Here is a 14,307-nt window from a genome sequence, read left to right on the forward strand (position 1 = left end):
TGGGGGGGATAAGTCACTGTGTGTATGTGGGGGGGATCAGTCACTGTGTGTGGGGGGGATCAGTCACTCTGTGTGGGGGTATCAGTCATTGTGTGTGTGGGGGAAAAGTCACTGAGTGTGATTTGATGGATCAATCACTGTTTGGGGGATCAGTCACTGTGTTTGGGGGGGATAAGTCACTGTGTGTTGGGGGATCAGTCACTTTTTGTTTGGGGGATCAGTCACTGTGTGTGGGGGGGGATAAGTCACTATGTGTGTTGGGGGGATCAGTCACTGTGTGTGTGGGGGGGGATCAGTCACTGTGTGTGTTGGGGGATCAGTCACTGTGTGTGGGGGGATCAGTCACTGTGTGTGCTGGGGGATCAGTCACTGTTTGTTTGGGGGGGGATCTGTCACTGTGTCTGGACGGGGATGCGTCACTGTGTGTGTGTGGGGGATCAGTCACTGTGTGTATGGGGGGATCAGTGACTGTGTGTGTGGGGGGATCAGTCACTGTATCTGGGGAGGGATCAGTCACTGTGTGTGTGGGGGGGGATCAGTCACTGTGTGTGTGGGGGGGATCAGTCACTCTGTGTGGGGGGGGATCAGTCACTGTGTGTGGGGGGGATCAGTCACTGTGTGTGTGTGGGGGATCAGTCACTCTGTGTGGGGGGGATCAGTCACTGTGTGTGTGGGGGATCATTCACTGTGTGAGAGGGGAACAGTCACTGTGTTGGGGGGGATCAGTCACTGTTTGTGTGGGGGGTGATCAATCACTGTGTGTGGTTGGGGGATCAGTCACTGTGTGGGTGGGGGGGATCAGTCACTGTGTGTGTGGTGATCATGTCATTGTGTGGGTGGTGATCAGTCACAGTGTGTGGGGGGGATCAGTCACTGTGAGTGGGGGGGATCAGTAACTGTGTGTGTGGAGGGGGGGATCAGTCACTGTGTGTGTATGTGGGATCAATCGCTGTGAGTGGGGGGGGATCAGTCACTGTGTGTGGGGGGGATCAGTCACTCTGTGTGGGGGTGCATCACTCACTGTGTGCGTGGGGGGGATCAGTCACTGTGTTGTGGGGTATCAGTCACTGTGTGTGGGTCGGGAGCATCAGTCACTGTGTGGGGGGGGGACCAGTCACTGTGTGTGGGGGGGCGATCAGTCACTGTGTGTGTGGGGGTGTGTTCAGTCACTGTGTGTGGGTGGATCAGTCACTGTGTGTGGGGGGGATCAGACACTGTGTGTGTGGGGGCATCAGTCACTGTGTGTGTGGGTGGGATCAGTCGCTGTGTGTGGGCGGGTCAGTCACTGGATGTGGGGGGATCAGTCACTGTGTGTGGAGGTGGATCAGTCACTGTGTGTGGGGGAGGGATCAGTCACTGTGTGTGTGGGGGGGGATCAGTCACTGTGTGTGTGGGAGGGATCAGTCACTGTGTGGTGGGGTTCAGTCACTGTGTGTGGGTCGGGGGCATCAGTCATTATGTGTGGGGGGATCAGTCACTGTGTGTGGGGGGGGAATCAGTCACTGTGTTTGGGTGGGGGACATCAGTCACTGTGTGTGGGGGGGGATCAGTCACTTTGTGTGGATGGGATCAGTCATTGTGTGTGTGTGGGTGGGTTCACTCACTGTGTGTGGGGGGATTAGTCACTGTGTGAGTCGGGGTGGATCAGTCACTGTGTGTGTGGGGGAATCAGTCATTGTGTGTGGGGGGATCAGTCACTGTGTATGTGGTGATCAGTCACTGAGTGGAGGGATCAGTCACTGGGTTTGGGGGTATCAGTCACTGTGTGTGTGTTGCGGGATCAGTCACTTTGTTTGGGGGATAATTCACTGTGTGTGCGGGGGGTGGGATCAGTCATTGTGTGTGGTGGGGGGAGCAGTCACTGTGTGTGTCGGGGGGGGATCAGTCGCTGTGTGTGGGAGTGAGCAGTACTGTGTGTGTGGGGGGATCAGTCACTGTGTGTGGGGGTGATCAGTCACTGTGTGTGTGGGGGGATCAGTCACTGAGTGGCGGGGATCAGTCACTGTGTTTGGGGGGGATCAGTCACTTTGTGTGTGTTGGGGGATCAGTCACTGTTTGTTTGTGGGATCAGTCACTGTGTGTGGGGGGATAAGTCACTGTGTGTGTGTGGGGGGGATCAGTCACCTTGTGTTTTGGGGGGGGATCAGTCACCGTGTGTGTCGGGGGGTGTTCAGTCATAGTGTGTCCGGGGATCAGTCACTGTGTGTGGTGGGGGGATCAGTCACTGTGTGTGGGGGGATTAGTCATTTTGTGTGGGGGGGGATCAGTCACTGTGTGTGTGTGGGAGGGATCAGTCACCGTGTGTGTCGGGGGGGGGGATCAGTCACCGTGTGTGGGGGGATTAGTCATTTTGTGTGGGGGGGGATCAGTCATTGTGTGTGGCCTGGGAACAGTCACTGTGTGTGTCGGGGGGGATCAGTCACTGTGTGTGGGGGGGGGGATCAGTCACTGAGTGGGGGGGGGATCAGTCATTGTGTGTGGTCGGGGGATCAGTCACTGTGTGTGTCGGGGGGGATCAGTCACTGTGTGTGGGGTGGGGGATCAGTCACTGAGTGGGGGGGATCAGTCACTGAGTGGGGGGGATCAGTCACTGTGCGTTGGGGGGGATCAGTCACTGTGTGTGTGAAAGGATCATTCACTGTGTGTGTGGGGGGGGATCAGTCACTGTGTGTGGGGGATCAGTCACTGTGTGTGTGGGGGGATCAGTCACTGTGTGTGGGGGGGATCAGTCACTGAGTGGGGGGGATCAGTCACTGTGCGTTGGGGGGATCAGTCACTGTGTGTGTCGGGGGGGATCAGTCACTGTGTTTGGGGGGGATCAGTCACTTTGTGTGTGTGGGAGGATCATTCACTGTGTGTGTGGGGGGGATCAGTCACTGTGTGTGGGGGGATCTGTCACTGTGTGTGTGGGGGGATCAGTCACTGTGTGTGTGTGTGGCATCAGTCACTGTGTGTGGGGCGGGATCAGTCACTGCGTGTGTGGGGGAATCGGTCACTGTGTGTGTGGGTGGGGATCAGTCACTGTGTGTGGGGGGATCAGTCACTGTGTGCGGTGGGGATCAGTCAATGTGTGCGTGTGGGTGGGGATCAGTTACTTTGTGTGTGGGTGCCATCAGTCACTGTGTGTGTGGGGTGGATCAGTCACTGTGTGTGGGTGGATCAGTCACTGTGTGTGTGGGGGGGCATCAGTCACTGTGTTGGGATCAGTCACTGTGTGTGTGGGGGGATCAGTCACTGTGTGTGCGCGTGGGGGATCAGTCACTGTGTGTGGGAGGGATCAGTCACTGTGTGTGGGGGTGGATCAGTCACGATGTGTGTCGAGAGGGTTCAGTCACTGTGTGTGTGGGTGGGGGGGGTCAGTTACTGTGTGTGTGGGTCGGATTAGCCGCTGGGTGTGGGGGGGGATCAGTCACTGGGTGTGCGGGGATTAGTCACTGAGTGTGGGGAGGGGATCAGTCACTGTGTGTGGAGGGGAGGGATCAGTCACTGTGTGTGTCGGGGGAATCAGTCACTGTGTGTGTGGGGGATCAGTCACTGTGTGTGGGTCGAATGCATCAGTCACTGTGTGTGGGTCGAGGGCATCAGTCAATGTGTGTGGGTCGAGAGCATCAGTCACTGTGGTGTGGGGGGGATCAGTCACTGTGTGTGCGGGGGATCAGTCATTGTGTGTGTGAGGGTGAGTTCAGTCACTTTGTGTGGAGGATCAGTCACTGTGTGTGTGGGGGATCAGTCACTGCGTGTGGGGGTGATCAGTCACTGTGTTTGTGGGGGGATCAGTCGCTGAGTGGGGGGGATCAGTCACTGTGTTTGGGGGGGATAAGTCACTGTGTGTGTCTGGGGGGGATCAGTCACTGTGTATGGGGGTATCAGTCACTGTGTTTGGGGCGGATAAGTCACTGTGTGTGTGTGGGGGTGAACAGTCACTGTTTGTGTGGGGGGATCAGTCGCTGAGTGGGGGAGATCAGTCACTGTGTTTGGGGGGGGAAAAGTCACTGTGTGTATGTGGGGGGGGGATCAGTCACTGTGTGTGGGGGGATCAGTCACTGTGTGTGTGTGGGGGGATCAGTCACTGTGTGTGTGGGGGATCAGTCACTATGTGTGGGGGTATCAGTCATTGTGTGTGTGGGGGAAAAGTCACTGTGTGTGTGGGGGATCAGTCACTGAGTGTGATTTGATGGATCAGTCACTGTTTGGGAGATCAGTCACTGTGTTTGGGGGGGATAAGTCACTGTGTATGTGTGGGGGAGATCGGTCACTGTGTGTTGGGGGGATCAGTCACTGTGTGTGTGGGGGATCAATCACTGTGTCTGTGGGGGATCAGTCACTGTGTGTGTGGGGGATCAGTCACTGTGTGTGTGGGGGATCAATCACTGTGTGTGTGGGGGATCAGTCACTGTGTGTGTGGGGGATCAGTCACTGTGTGTGGGGGGGGATCAGTCACTGTGTTTGTGGGGGGATCAGTCACTGAGTGGGGGGGATCAGTCACTGTGTTTGGGGAGGATAAGTCACTGTGTGTGTGGTGGGGGATCAGTCACTGTGTGTTGGTCGGGGGCATCAGTCACTGTGTGTGGGGGATCAGTCACTGTTTGTGTGGGGGATCAGTCACTGTGTGTGTGGGGGGGGAATCAGTCACTGTGTGTGTGTTGGGGGATCAGTCACTTTTTGTTTGGGGGATCAGTCACTATGTGTGTTGGGGGGATCAGTCACTGTGTGTGTGGGGGGGGGATCAGTCACTGTGTGTGTTGGGGGATCAGTCACTGTGTGTGGGGGGATCAGTCACTGTGTGTGTTGGGGGATCAGTCACTGTTTGTTTGGGGGATCAGTCACTGTGTGTGGGGGGATAAGTCACTGTGTGTATGGGGGGATCAGTGACTGTGTGTGTGGGGGGGATCAGTCATTGTGTGTATGGGGGGACAGTCACTGTATCTGGGGAGGGATCAGTCACTGTGTGTGTGGGGGGGGATCAGTCACTGTGTGTGTGAGGGGGATCAGTCACTCTGTGTGGGGGGGGGGATCAGTCACTGTGTGTGGGGGGGATCAGTCACTGTGTGTGTGGGGGATCATTCACTGTGTGAGAGGGGAACAGTCACTGTGTTGGGGGGGATCAGTCACTGTTTGTGTGGGGGGTGATCAATCACTGTGTCTGGTTGGGGGATCAGTCACTGTGTGGGTGGGGGGGATCAGTCACTGTGTGTGTGGTGATCATGTCATTGTGTGGGTGGTGATCAGTCACAGTGTGTGGGGGGGATCAGTCACTGTGAGTGGGGGGGATCAGTAACTGTGTGTGTGGAGGGGGGGATCAGTCACTGTGTGTGGGGGGGATCAGTCACTCTGTGTGGGGGGGCATCACTCACTGTGTGCGTGGGGGGATCAGCCACTGTGTTGTGGGGTATCAGTCACTGTGTGTGGGTCGGGAGCATCAGTCACTGTGTGTGGGGGGGACCAGTCACTGTGTGTGGGGGGGCGATCAGTCACTGTGTGTGTGGGGGTGGATCAGTCACTGTGTGTGCGGGGGATCAGACAATGTGTGTGTTGGGGCATCAGTCACTGTGTGTGTGGGTGGGATCAGTCGCTGTGTGTGGGCGGGTCAGTCACTGGATGTGGGGGGATCAGTCACTGTGTGTTGAGGTGGATCAGTCACTGTGTGTGGGGGAGGGATCAGTCACTGTGTGTGTGGGGGGGATCAGTCACTGTGTGTGTGGGAGGGATCAGTCACTGTGTGGTGGGGTTCAGTCACTGTGTGTGGGTCGGGGGCATCAGTCATTATGTGTGGGGGGATCAGTCACTGTGTGTGGGGGGGGAATCAGTCACTGTGTTTGGGTGGGGGACATCAGTCACTGTGTGTGGGGGGGGGATCAGTCACTTTGTGTGGATGGGATCAGTCATTGTGTGTGTGTGGGTGGGTTCACTCACTCTGTGTGGGGGGATTAGTCACTGTGTGAGTCGGGGTGGATCAGTCACTGTGTGTGTGGGGGAATCAGTCATTGTGTGTGGGGGGATCAGTCACTGTGTATGTGGTGATCAGTCACTGAGTGGAGGGATCAGTCACTGGGTTTGGGGGTATCAGTCACTGTGTGTGTGTTGCGGGATCGGTCACTTTGTTTGGGGGATAAGTCACTGTGTGTACGGGGGGTGGGATCAGTCATTGTGTGTGGTGGGGGGAGCAGTCACTGTGTGTGTCGGGGGGGGATCAGTCGCTGTGTGTGGGAGTGATCAGTACTGTGTGTGTGGGGGAATCAGTCACTGAGTGGCGGGGATCAATCACTGTGTTTGGGGGGGATCAGTCACTGTGTGTGTGTTGGGGGATCAGTCACTGTTTGTTTGTGGGATCAGTCACTGTGTGTGGGGGGATAAGTCACTGTGTGTGTGTGGGGGGGATATGTCACCTTGTGTGTGGGGGGCGATCAGTCAATGTGTGTGTCGGGGGTTGTTCAGTCATAGTGTGTCCGGGGATCAGTCATTGTGTGGTGGGGGGATCAGTCACTGTGTGTGTCGGGGGGGGGGGATCAGTCACTGTGTGTGGGGGGATTAGTCATTTTGTGTGGGGGGGGGATCAGTCACTGTGTGTGTGTGGGAGGGATCAGTCACCGTGTGTGTCGGGGGGGGGATCAGTCACCGTGTGTGTCGTGGGCGGGATCAGTCATTGTGTGTGGCCTGGGAACAGTCACTGTGTGTGGTCGGGGGATCAGTCACTGTGTGTGGGGGGGGGATCAGTCACTGAGTGGGGGGGATCAGTCACTGTGCGTGGGGGGGATCAGTCACTGTGTGTGTCGGGGGGGATCAGTCACTGTGTTTGGGGGGATCAGTCACTTTGTGTGTGTGGGAGGATCATTCACTGTGTGTGTGGGGGGGATCAGTCACTGTGTGTGGGGGGATCAGTCACTGTGTGTGTGGGGGGATCAGTCACTATGTGTGTCGAGAGGGTTCAGTCACTGTGTGTGTGGGGTGGGGGTCAGTTACTGTGTGTGTGGGTCGGATTAGCCGCTGTGTGTGGGGGGGGATCAGTCACTGGGTGTGCGGGGATTTGTCACTGAGTGTGGGGAGGGGATCAGTCACTGTGTGTGGAGGGGAGTGATCAGTCATTGTGTGTGTCGGGGGGATCAGTCACTGTGTGTGGGGGGCTCAGTCACTGTGTGTGGGGGGGGGATCAGTCACTGAGTGGGAGAGATCAGTCACTGTGCGTGGGGGGGATCAGTCACTGTGTTGTGGGGTATCAGTCACTGTGTGTGGGGGATGGATCAGTCACTGATTGTTGGGAGGGGATCAGTCACTGTGTGTGGAGGGGAGGGATCAGTCACTGTGTGTGTCGTGGGGGGGATCAGTCATTGTGTGTGGCCGGGGATCAGTCACTGTGTGTGGTGGGGGGGATCAGTCACTGTGTGTGTCGGGGGGATCAGTCACTGTGCGTGGGGGGGATCAGTCACTGTGTTGTGGGGTATCAGTCACTATGTGTGGGTCGGGAGCATCAGTCACTGTGTGTGTGGGGGGATCAGTCACTGTGTGTGGGGGGGGATCAGTCACTGAGTGGGAGAGATCAGTCACTGTGCGAGGGGGGGATCAGTCACTGTGTTGTGGGGTATCAGTCACTGTGTGTGGGTCGGGAGCATCAGTCACTGTGTGTGGGGGGGACCAGTCACTGTGTGTGGGGGGGGGGCGATCAGTCACTGTGTGTGTGGGGGTGTGTTCAGTCAGTGTGTGGGTGGATCAGTCACTGTGTGTGGGTGGGATCAGACACTGTGTGTGTTGGGCATCAGTCACTGTGTGTGTGGGTGGGATCAGTCGCTATGTGTGGGCGGGTCAGTCACTGGATGTGGGGGGATCAGTCACTGTGTGTGGGGGTGGATCAGTCACTGTGTGTGGGGGAGGGATCAGTCACTGTGTGTGTGGGGGGGATCAGTCACTGTGTGTGTGGGGGGGATCAGTCACTGTGTGTGGATGGGATCAGTCATTGTGTGTGTGTGGGTGGGTTCAGTCACTGTGTGTGGGGGGATTAGTCGCTGTGTGTGTCGGGGTGGATCAGTCACTGTGTGTGTGGGGGAATCAGTCATTGTGTGTGGGGGGATCAGTCACTGTGTATGTGGTGATCAGTCACTGAGTGGAGGGATCAGTCACTGTGTTTGGGGGATCAGTCACTGTGTGTGCGGGGGGTGGGATCAGTCACTGTGTGTGTCGGGGGGGGGATCAGTCACTGAGTGGCGGGGATCAGTCACTGTGTCTGGTGGGGATCAGTCACTGTGTGTGGGGGTGATCAGTCACTGTGTGTGTGGGGGGATCAGTCACTGAGTGGCGGGGATCAGTCACTGTGTGTGGTGGGGATCAGTCACTGTGTGTGGAGGTGATCAGTCACTGTGTGTGTGGGGGGATCAGTCACTGAGTGGCGGGGATCAGTCACTGTGTTTGGGGGGGATCAGTCACTGTCTGTGTGTTGGGGGATCAGTCACTGTTTGTTTGTGGGATCAGTCACTGTGTGTGGGGGGATAAGTCACTGTGTGTGTGTGGGGGGGATCAGTCACCTTGTGTGTGGGGGGGGATCAGTCACCGTGTGTGTCGGGGGGTGTTCAGTCATAGTGTATGTGCGGGGGGTGGGATCAGTCACTGTGTGTGTCGGGGGGGGGGATCAGTCACTGAGTGGCGGGGATCAGTCACTGTGTCTGGTGGGGATCAGTCACTGTGTGTGGTGGGGGGATCAGTCACTGTGTGAGTCGGGGGGGGGATCAGTCACTGTGTGTGGGGGGATTAGTCACTGTGTGTGGTGGGGGATAAGTCACTGTGTGTGTGTGGGGGGGATCAGTCACCTTGTGTGTGGGGGGGGATCAGTCACCGTGTGTGTCGGGGGGTGTTCAGTCATAGTGTATGTGCGGGGGGTGGGATCAGTCACTGTGTGTGTCGGGGGGGGGGATCAGTCACTGAGTGGCGGGGATCAGTCACTGTGTCTGGTGGGGATCAGTCACTGTGTGTGGTGGGGGGATCAGTCACTGTGTGAGTCGGGGGGGGGATCAGTCACTGTGTGTGGGGGGATTAGTCACTGTGTGTGGTGGGGGATCAGTCACTGTGTGTGTGTGGGAGGGATCAGTCACCGTGTGTGTCGGGGGGGGATCAGTCACCGTGTGTTTCGTGGGGGGGATCAGTCATTGTGTGTGGCCGGGGATCAGTCACTGTGTGTGGTGGTGGGATCAGTCACTCTGTGTGTCGGGGGGGATCAGTCACTGTGTGTGGGGGGATCAGTCACTGTGTGTCGGGGGGGATCAGTCACTGAGTGGGGGGGATCAGTCACTGTGCGTGGGGGGGGATCAGTCACTGTGTGTGTGTGGGAGGATCATTCACTGTGTGTGTGGGGGGGATCAGTCACTGTGTGTGGGGGTATCAGTCACTGTGTGTGTGGGTGGATCAGTCACTGTGTGTGGGGGAGGATCAGTCACTGAGTGGGGGGGATCAGTCACTGTGCGTGGGGGGGGATCAGTCACTGTGTGTGGGGGGATCAGTGACTGTGTGTGTGGGTGGATCAGTCACTGTGTGTGTGGGTGGCATCAGTCACTGTGTGTGGGGCGGGATCAGTCACTGCGTGTGTGGGGGAATCAGTCACTGTGTGTGTGTGGGTGGGGATCAGTCACTTTGTGTGTGGGTGCCATCAGTCACTGTGTGTGTAGGGGATCAGTCACTGTGTGTGTGCGTGGGGCATCAGGCACTGTGTGTGGGAGGGATCAGTCACTGTCTGTGGGGTGGGATCAGTCACTGTGTGTGTCGAGAGGGTTCAGTCACTGTGTGTGTGGGGGGGGATCAGTTACTGTGTGTGTGGGTCGGATTAGCCGCTTTGTGTGGGGGGTGATCAGTCACTGGGTGTGCGGGGATTAGTCACTGAGTGTGGGGAGGGGATCAGTCACTGTGTGTGGAGGGGAGCGATCAGTCACTGTGTGTGTCGTGGGGGGGATCAGTCATTGTGTGTGGCCGGGGATCAGTCACTGTGTGTGGTGGGGGGATCATTCACTGTGTGTGTCGGGGAGATCAGTCACTGTGTGTGGGGGGATCAGTCACTGTGTGTGGGGGGGGGATCAGTCACTGAGTGGGGGGGATCAGTCACTGTGCGTGGGGGAGGGGGGATCAGTCACTGTGTGTATGTGGGAGGATCATTCACTGTGTGTGTGGGGGGGGGATCAGTCACTGTGTGTGGGGGGATCGGTCACTGTGTGTGTGTGGGGGGATCAGTCACTGTGTGTGGGGGTGGATAAGTCACTGAGTGGGGGAGATCAGTCACTGTGCGTGGGGGGGATCAGTCACTGTGTGTGTCGGGGGGGTTCAGTCACTGTGTTTGGGGGGGATCAGTCACTTTGTGTGTGTGGGAGGATCATTCACTGTGTGTGTGTGGGGGATCAGTCACTGTATGTGGGGGGATCAGTCACTGTTTGTGTGGGGGGATCAGTCACTGTTTGTGTGAGGGGATCAGTCACTGTGTCTGTGGGTGGCATCAGTCACTGTGTGTGGGGGCGGATCAGTCACTGCGTGTGTGGTGGAATCAGTCACTGTGTGTGTGGGGGGGATCAGTCACTGTGTGTGTGTGGGTGGGGATCAGTCACTGTGTGTGGGGGGGGATCAATCACTGCGTGTGTGGTGGAATCAGTCACTGTGTGTGTGGGGGGGCATCAGTCACTGTGTGTGTGTGGGTGGGGATCAGTCACTGTGTGTGGGGGGGATCAGTCACTGTGTGTGGGGGGGATCAGTCAATGTGTGTGTGTGGCTTGGGATCAGTCAGTTTGTGTGTGGGTGCCATCAGTCACTGTGTGTGTGGGGTGGATCAGTCACTGTGTGTGGGGGGATCAGTCACTGTGTGTGTGTGTGAGCATCAGTCACTGTGTTGGGGATCAGTCACTGTGTGTGTGGGGGGATCAGTCACTGTGTATGTGCGTGGGGGATCAGTCACTGTGTGTGGGAGGGATCAGACACTGTGTGTGGGGGGGGATCAGTCACTGTGTGTGTCGAGAGGGTTCAGTCACTGTGTGTGTGGGGTGGATCATTTACTGTGTGTGTGTGTCGGATTAGCCGCTGTGTGTGGGGGGGATCAGTCACTGGGTGTGGGGGGATTAGTCACTGTATGCAGGGAGGGGATCAGTCACTGTGTGTGGAGGGGAGGGATCAGTCACTGTGTGTGTGGGGGCATCAGTTACTGTGTGTGTGGGTGGGATCAGTCGCTGTGTGTGGGCGGGTCAGTCACTGGATGTGGGGGTATCAGTCACTGTGTGTGGAGGTGGATCAGTCACCGTGTGTGGGGTAGGGATCAGTCACTGTGTGTGTGGGGGGTGATCAGTCACTGTGTGTGTGGGAGGGATCAGTCACTGTGTGGTGGGGTTCAGTCACTGTGTGTGGGTCGGGGGCATCAGTCATTATATGTGGGGGGATCAGTCACTGTGTGTGGGGGGGGAATCAGTCACTGTGTTTGGGTCGGGGGCATCAGTCATTATATGTGGGGGGATCAGTCACTGTGTGTGGGGGGGATCAGTCACTTTGTGTGGATGGGATCAGTCATTGTGTGTGTGTGGGTGGGTTCACTCACTGTGTGTGGGGGGATTAGTCACTGTGTGAGTCTGGGTGGATCAGTCACTGTGTGTGTGGGGGAATCAGTCATTGTGTGTGGGGGGATCAGTCACTGTGTATGTGGTGATCAGTCACTGAGTGGAGGGATCAGTCACTGGGTTTGGGGGTATCAGTCACTGTGTGTGTGTTGCGGGATCAGTAACTTTGTTTGGGGGATAAGTCACTGTGTGTGCGGGGGGTGGGATCAGTCATTGTGTGTGGTGGGGGGAGCAGTCACTGTGTGTGTCGGGGGGGGGATCAGTCGCTGTGTGTGGGAGTGATCACTCACTGTGTGTGTGGGGGGATCAGTCACTGAGTGGCGGGGATCAGTCACTGTGTTTGGGGGGGATCAGTCACTGTGTGTGTGTTGGGGGATCAGTCACTGTTTGTTTGTGGGATCAGTCACTGTGTGTGGGGGGATAAGTCACTGTGTGTGTGGGGGGGATCAGTCACCTTGTGTGTGGGGGGGGATCAGTCATCGTGTGTGTCGGGGGGTGTTCAGTCATAGTGTGTCCGGGGATCAGTCACTGTGTGTGGTGGGGGGTTCAGTCACTGTGTGTGTCGGGGGGGGGGGATCAATCACTGTGTGTTGGGGGATTAGTCATTTTGTGTGGGGGGGGATCAGTCACTGTGTGTGTGTGGGAGGGATCAGTCACCGTGTGTGTCGGGGGGGGGGATCAGTCACCGTGTGTGTCGTGGGGGGATCAGTCATTGTGTGTGGCCTGGGAACAGTCACTGTTTGTGGTTGTGGGATCAGTCACTCTGTGTGTCGGGGGGGATCAGTCACTGTGTGTGGGGGGGGATCAGTCACTGAGTGGGGGGGGATCATTCACTGTGCGTGGGGGGGGGGATCAGTCATTATGTGTGTGTGGGAGGATCATTCACTGTGTGTGTGGGGGGGGATCAGTCACTGTGTGTGGGGGGATCAGTCACTGTGTGTGTGGGGGGATCAGTCACTGTGTGTGGGGGGGGATCAATCACTGAGTGGGGGGGATCAGTCACTGTGCGTGGGGGGGATCAGTCACTGTGTGTGTCGGGGGGGATCAGTCAATGTGTTTGGGGGGGATCAGTCACTTTGTGTGTGTGGGAGGATCATTCACTGTGTGTGTGGGAGGGATCAGTCACTGTGTGTGGGGGGATCAGTCAATGTTTGTGGGGGGGGATCAGTCACTGAGTGGGGGGGCATCAGTCACTGTGTGTGGGGGGGGGATCAGTCACTGAGTGGGGGGGCATCAGTCACTGTGTTGGGATCAGTCACTGTGTGTGTGGGGGGATCAGTCACTGTGTGTGTGCGTGGGGCATCAGTCACTATGTGTGTCGAGAGGGTTCAGTCACTGTGTGTGTGGGGGGGGGGGGGTCAGTTACTGTGTGTGTGGGTCGGATTAGCCGCTGTGTGTGGGGGGGGATCAGTCACTGGGTGTGCGGGGATTAGTCACTGAGTGTGGGGAGGGGATCAGTCACTGTGTGTGGAGGGGAGGGATCAATCACTCTGTGTGTCGGGGGGATTAGTCACCGTGTGTGGGGGGATCAGTCAATGTGTGTGGGGGGAGGATCAGTCACTGAGTGGGGGTGATCAGTCAATGTGCGTGGGGGGGGGATCAGTCACTGTGTGTGTGTGGGAGGATCATTCACTGTGTGTGTGGGGGGGGATCAGTCACTGTGTGTGGGGGGATCAGTCACTGTGTGTGTGGGGGGATCAGTCACTGTGTGTGGGGGGGGTGATCAGTCACTGAGTGGGAGAGATCAGTCACTGTGCGTGGGGGGGATCAGTCACTGTGTTGTGGGGTATCAGTCACTGTGTGTGCGGGGATTAGTCACTGAGTGTGGGGAGGGGATCAGTCACTGTGTGTGGAGGGGAGGGATCAGTCACTGTGTGTGTCGTGGGGGGATCAGTCATTGTGTGTGGCCGGGGATCAGTCACTGTGTGTGGTGGGGGGATCAGTCACTGTGTGTGTCGGGGGGATCAGTCACTGTGTGTGGGGGGATCAGTCACTGTGTGTGGGGGGAGGATCAGTCACTGAGTGGGGGGGATCAGTCACTGTGCGTGGGGGGGGGGGGATCAGTCACTGTGTGTGTGTGGGAGGATCATTCACTTTGTGTGGGGGGGGGATCAGTCACTATGTGTGGGGGGATCAGTCACTGTGTGTGTGGGGGGATCAGTCACTTTGTGTGGGGGGGGGATCAGTCACTGAGTGGGAGAGATCAGTCACTGTGCGTGGGGGGGATCAGTCACTGTGTTGTGGGGTATCAGTCACTGTGTTGTGGGGTATCAGTCACTGTGAGTGGGTCGGGAGCATCAGTCACTGTGTGTGGGTGGGATCAATCGCTGTGTGTGGGCGGGTCAGTCACTGGATGTGGGGGGATCAGTCACTGTGTGTGGGGGTGGATCAGTCACTGTGTGTGGGGGAGGGATCAGTCACTGTGTGTGTGGGGGGGGATCAGTCACTGTGTGTGTGGGTGGATCAGTCACTGTGTGTGGGGGAGGGATCAGTCACTGTGTGTGGGGGGGGATCAGTCACTGTGTGTGTGGGGGGGATCAGTCGCTGTGTGGTGTGGGATCAGTCACTGTGTGTGGGTCGGGGGCATCAGTCATTATGTGTGGGGGGGATCAGTCACTGTGTGTGGGGGGGGAATCAATCACTGTGTTTGGGTGGGGGACATCAGTCACTGTTTGTGGGGGGGATCAGTCACTGTGTGTGGATGGGGTCAGTCATTGTGTGTGTGTGGGTGGGTTCAGTCACT

This window comes from Pristiophorus japonicus, unplaced genomic scaffold (assembly GCF_044704955.1).
Source record: "Pristiophorus japonicus isolate sPriJap1 unplaced genomic scaffold, sPriJap1.hap1 HAP1_SCAFFOLD_33, whole genome shotgun sequence".
Lineage (NCBI taxonomy): Eukaryota > Metazoa > Chordata > Chondrichthyes > Pristiophoridae > Pristiophorus > Pristiophorus japonicus.